The sequence below is a fragment of the Mus pahari genome, chromosome 19 (genome assembly GCF_900095145.1).
Source record: "Mus pahari chromosome 19, PAHARI_EIJ_v1.1, whole genome shotgun sequence".
Classification (NCBI taxonomy): Eukaryota; Metazoa; Chordata; class Mammalia; order Rodentia; family Muridae; genus Mus; species Mus pahari.
The window spans coordinates 32,648,713-32,654,858 of NC_034608.1; the positions used below are offsets into that span (position 1 = coordinate 32,648,713).

Here is a 6,146-nt window from a genome sequence, read left to right on the forward strand (position 1 = left end):
TCCTCCTCCTCCTCCTCCTCCTCCTCCTTCTCTTTATTGGATATTTTATTTACATTTCAAATGTTATCCTCTCTCCAGGTCTCCCCTCCGGAAACCCCCTATCCCATCCCCACCCCCTTCTTCTATGAGGGTGCTCCTCTCCCCAACTACCCGCCCCCAACTCCTGCTTTCCTTCCCTGGCATTCCCCTATACTGGGGCATCAAACATCCTCAGGCCCAAGGACCTCTCCTCCAACAAGGCCATCCTCTGCCATATATGAGGCTGGAGCCATGGGTCCCTCCATGTACTCTTTGGTTGGTGGTCTAGTCCCCGGGAGCTCCTGGGGGGAGGTGCGGGATCTGGCTGATTGACCTTGTTGTTCTTCCCATGGGGCTGCAACCCCACTCTGCTCCTTCAGTCCCTTCTCCAACTCTTCCATTGGGGGTCCCTGCACTCAGTCCATGATTAGCTGCGAGCATCCACCTCTTTATTTGTCAGGCTCTGGCAGAGCCTCTTAGGAGATAGCCATATCAGACTCCCGACCTCCACATAAACATCTTCTTATGAGGGGGAGTTCTCAGGCAGAATGGGCAGCACCAGGGATGCTGCTCTGGGATCTGCAGCTGCCAGTAAATGCCATGTTAGAGCATCATTTGCATTTTGTGTCCCAGACATGTGAACAGACGAGAGTATGCAGTTGGAAGCAGGGCTTCAGGCAAGACCTCTTGACTTTGTTTCCTCCAGGAATACACCCAGGGTTGGTACAGCTGGGTCATATAATAATGCTAGCTTTAGGTTTTTGAGGAACCTCCAAACTAATTTCCACTGTGGATCCAACAGCTTACACTCCCACCAGTAAGCCAAGGTTCCTCTCTCCTCACATGGTTGCCAGCATTTGCTGTTCATTTTCTTGATCATAGCCATTCTGACTGCTTGAGATGGGATCTCCTTTTCCTGATAGCTGAAAATGTTGAGGTTTTTTTTTTTTTTTCATATATATCTTGGCCATCTGTACTTCTAACTTTGAAAAGTGTTCAGTTCGTTTACCCATTTAATAATTGGATTACCTGTTCTTTTGTTATTAAATTGTTCTTAGTTCTTTTTATATCTAGCTATTAGTCTTCTGTTGGATGAATGGCTGGCAACGATTTTTTCCTGTTCCGGAGCTGTCTCTTTGTTCGGTTGATTCTTTTGTTATAAGGAAGGATTTTAATTTGATGAAATTCCATTTGTCAGCCCTTGCTATGATTTTGTGAGCTATCAGAGTCCTATTCACCATTCACGTAAGTATATTGAAGTGTTTCAGCAGAGACACCTGCACACTGTTGTTTATTGTTTTGCTATTCACAATAGCCATGTCATGGAATCCAGCCTAGATGTCTGTCAGTGGAAGAATGAATAAAAATCCATGGTATATACGCACAATAGAGCATTACTTGGCCATAAAGAAGAACTAAATCATGTCATTTACAGGAAAATGGATGTGACTAGGGACTGTCATCTTGAGTGCAATAGACTCAGAAAGGAAAGTACCATGTATTTTCTATATTTAACCTCCACATAAAGAAAAAAGGTGAAGTAAAGAAGGGAATAGAGGGGAGGAGATCAATGGGAGATGACAAGGATATAGCAGGGATGAGAACAATCAGTGTATGTGACATGCAGAAGAAAACGTCACTAAAATCTTTGGGCAATCAGAGTATAGTCATTAGCAAAAAGATAGAGCTGTCGCTGCAGTCATGTATCAGGCGCTGCCCTTGGGCCATGTTAGCTCTACTGTGCTGAGCCATCTGATGGCAGCTTCTCTGAAGAGTTAAGCCTGGGCGTGGTTGTGAGTCTAGGGCCAGGCTGTGAGTATAGGAAGACAGTGAGTTTGTCCTTGGGATCCTGTTTCATTGTGAGACCTTGGTACTAGTGCCTGTGACTGCTGGTGCTGCCCAGAGATGCTGTGGAGAACTCTGCCCCTGAGTGGAGGATGGGTTTGTGGGGTCGGGGTTATACTCAGTGTTAAAGAGGGAGGGGCACCATTAGGATGAACAAGGACCAGGCGCAGTCCTTGGGGTTACTTGCCAAGGTGTTCACGAGTGAACCCACATCATCTTGGAGACTGTAAGAATGTCTTTCTGTTCTGTGTATTTAGGCTCCTGGGCAACATCAGAGAGCTGTTTTCGTTTCGATGATGATGGAGAGGGGGGCACACTGGCTCTGGCAGCTTATGGCAGTGCAAATGGCTTTGATGTTTAAATAAATCTTTGTATTGGTTCTTTGTGAGTTTTCCATCATGCACCTTCATCCCACTTGTCTCCCGTTCCTGCCTTGTTCACCTGCCACCCTTACAGCCGTTCTCTCAACAGAGGGAAAAAAAAAAGTCTTGTGGAAGCCATAGTGTGTCACAGTGTGTCCCAAAGTGTTCTCTTCTCTTCACACTTCTTTGCTCACAAATGTTCATCGCCATGCCTCTTTGGTCTTGTGTGAGGCCTCTGGCTTCGGCTATTGCTAGTGGAATCTCACTGGGGCTCTGTGGGTCTCCCTTTTCCTCATGGGCTGTTGGCCATCCACCCGTGTGATGAAGGGAACAGAGACTGCGAGCAGGACTCAGAAGAGAGAACTTCGGGAGTCAGCTTCAGAGAGACAGCTCATTGTATTGCTCCAAGGGTAAGGCATATGAAGGTTATTAGGGTTACCTGAAGGAAAGGGTGATTAGAACACAGTGCCTAGTTATCATACAGGCAGGAAGGGCTGATTGGTCATAACATAGCACCTAATTATCATATGGTTGGTCATAATACAGCACCTAATTATCATATGAGTAAAGGAAAAGACTGATTGGTCATAACACAGCACCTAATTATCATACAGGCAGGAAGGGCTGATTGGTCATAACACAGCACCTAATTATCATATGGGTAGGGGGAAAGACTGAGACTCAGGTACTGAGTCATACAGCACTTGCAGGAAGCTCTGTGCAAGGTCATTCTCCAAATAAGGTTGGGATGTGCTCAGAGACACTCTTCAAACAAGGTCAGACAGTGGAAAGGAAGCACTCAGTCCTCCATTTCGCACTGAGCTCAGAAAGCTGTCCAGGCATGGTTGACTTCGACCTTAACATCAGAGTCTGTGACCTTAGCATCCGAGTTCTCCAACAGGACTCCTCTTGGATATCCTGTTGTTGTGGCCCTGTGTCCTGGAGACCCTGGAGTTTTGGATCTGTAGAACCAGCCCCTTCATGCACTCCAGCAGTTCATCAACGGGGTAGATGTTAGGGTGGGCCAATTCAAAGCCCTGGATCTGGGCCTGCAGGCTCTCCCACTCTCACACCCTTGGAGCCTGCTCACCAGAAGCTCTAACATCCAGGGTTAGCTCTACTGTACTGCTCAGGTGAGGCGCAGGGCCTGCTCTTCCGAGTGCTGCAGCAGGTAAGGGACATGGCTGGTTCTCCCACTCCTATCACCCAGGGACAGCTCTCCTGCCTGCCATAGATGACAAGGGATGAGGGATGGGAGGAGGATTTTTCTCCCTCATCTGTCTAGCAGACAAGGGGAAGGGCCTGCTCTCTCACGCCCTTGGGACTGGCTCACCTACAACCCCTACATTCAGGTCAGAACACTGAACGTAGACATAGCCTCTCTCCTCTCTGCCACACACATGACAGAACAGTCATAGCTGCAGTGCTTCTAGGGGCAGGATGGCTTGGCTTTTTAATATTCGCATGTCAGTGGGCAGTGATCGATCGGGATTGAGGTGTATTGCTGAGGTAAGAAGCTGACATATGGGATGCTAGAAGAGATGGCATTGTGGAGATGAGAGAATCTGGGCAGCCCTCTGGATATGGTAGAGAGAGAGCCCAGGATGGCCAGCAGGAGGTAAGATTAGAATTCTTGGGAAAAGTGGAGTGGCCAAGGTGTGTGTGTGTGTGTGTGTGTGTGTGTGTATGTGTTTACCCATCCTGGGGGGAGCCAGGGGTTAGCCTCTGACACGTTGCTGCCTCAGTGCAGTCCTAGCTCAGCAGGGAGTCTCTGGGCCCCATAGAAAGACTTGAATTTTTTTCCCCAGCGGTTGAGCCCCAGTGCCTGGATCTTGAGATGCTAGGCTGTGAAGAACAGCTTCTAGCATGGCTTTACTCTTGAGTTTCTGATGTATTTAGGTCCACAGCCTTGCTGACTCTGGGGCTGGCTCAGTTTGCATCCTCTAGTACACAGTGATCCGGGGATCATCTACAGTATTATTTCTCGGCACCTCCTCTAGCCAGGATACTCACCTCTCCCCTGTGGACGCACACTGGGGTTCACTGTTGATTTGTCCCATGGTGCTCGCCCTAGCCTCCCTCTTGGGCCTGGACCACTCTGTTTCCCAGACTCCCTCATATCCCTCTGAGATGACTCTGCTAGCCAGTCCCACCTGCCTGCTAGCCTGGCTGTACCCACTCCTTCCTGGGAAGACATGGGAAAGGTTGCAGCTTTTCCCTTCCCACTGAATCCTGCTTCCCCACAGGGACTAAGAGGCTCCCAGCCCAGGAAACCTCTCCTCAGGGAGAGGTCTTACTGTGGACAAATGGGACGTCACAGTAGGTATCTGGCTGTGGCTCAGAGCCAAGCAGGTGGGCAGGAGGAGGCAGGATAGTTGGCTGGGCCATGTGCCATTGGATTCAGCCTGTCAGGGAGACCATGGCTGTTGGCATGTGGGGCAAAGCTGGTAACCAGAATGAGCACTGAGGAGAAGAAGATACTCCCTCCTCAGCCAGGCTGGCTGTGGGCTACATAGCAACCCCCAGGACCTCCATATATATGGCAAGGAAGCTGAATGATCTTGGAGGCCCAGCAATAACCCTAGGACTGAGCTAGGAACTGGGAGTGAGGGTTACTTGAGACAAAGCTGTTCTCTTTAAACCAAGTAAAGAACCCAGTGCCAAGGGGTTGTACACCATGAAGGAAGACAGCCAGGGGATTAAAGAAGAGGTGGGTGTTGGAGTCCCTGGGGGCAGGGTGGCAAGGCTGAGGAAGAGGAAGCTCAATGGGAGCATCCTTTTGGAGGTCAGCACGTTGCTTTCAGAAGTGGAGTCTACTGTAAAGACCTCACAGTGACGGAAAGTAACAGCGAAAGGCAGTGTTATTCAACTGTGTAGGTTCCTGTTGCCGAAGCAAACCTTTTGTTTCCTAACTGTGATCATTGAGTGGTTGAAAGCACCTGAAGGTATTAAAGAACAGGACTTCAGGCTCTGGAGTCTACCTGCAGGCGTCAAGCTAACACTCAGGGAAAGTTCATGCAGGATGACAATGACACCAGGTGGCTGGCGCTGTCTCCAAGCCGCGGAGGGCTGATTCTAACCCTCCCCAACCCAGGCGGATCCCTGGGTGAGGTTCTGACGGCTGCGGCTGAAGGGTCCTTCTGAGTGGGACATAAAGGCATGGCCTCTCTTCTTAACAGGGGAGCATAAGAAGAAGGAATGGGTATTACCACTCAGAGAGGAAGGGCTCCCTATCTTCCCCCTCACTGGAACAGGCAAGAAGAGGCTATGAGGACACTTTGGAGTTGTGGGGACTCCTGACATCACTAGGGATCCCCAGAGATTGCTGCTGCTGATCTTGGACTCACCACTTCTGACAGTGTCCTTTCTCAGCCGCCTTTGGCACTGTCCCCTCTGGTGAGCCAGCTCTGACGGGGCGTCTCTCTCTTACGGTTTCACAAGTTCTCTGGGGTCCTCCTGGCCCTTCATAGACTTCGTGATGAGATATCTCCTCTCTTATTTTCTTTACCTGTTGCTGTGATAAAAAAAAATACTACAACAGAAGTAACTTGAGAGACAAAGGGCTTTTGTGACTCAAGATTCCAGGTTATAGCCCGCCGTGAGGGAGCTGAGGCCGCAGAAACTTGAAGTCAAGAGTAGAAAGCAATGAGCTGATGAATGCCTACTGGGGTTCTGCTAGTTATCTCTTTTAAAAAAAATGGTTTTTATTCTTTAAGAATTTTGTGCTTCTTTACAACGTTTCTTGATAATATTTACCCTCTTTATCCCTGTAACTCCTTTTGGACTCTCAAACATGCCTTCCTCCCAATTTCATCATTTTCTCTTCCTCCCCCTCCTCCCCTTCCTCCTCCTCCCCTTCCTCTTCCTCCTATTTCTCCTCCTCCTCCTCCTCCTCTTCCTCCTCCTCCTCCTCCTCTTCCT

The 6,146-nt window shown here is 49.1% G+C and overlaps 1 protein-coding gene and 1 pseudogene across 3 annotated transcripts in view; one reads left to right on the forward strand and one right to left on the reverse strand.

Moving 5' to 3' along the window:
* The window catches only part of Dlgap2 (DLG associated protein 2), a 724,183-nt gene that overhangs the window by 160,119 nt on the left and 557,918 nt on the right, over positions 1-6,146 (forward strand). The gene's annotated exons all lie outside the window — the stretch shown is intronic.
* Positions 3,545-3,665, reverse strand: LOC115062638 (annotated as a pseudogene).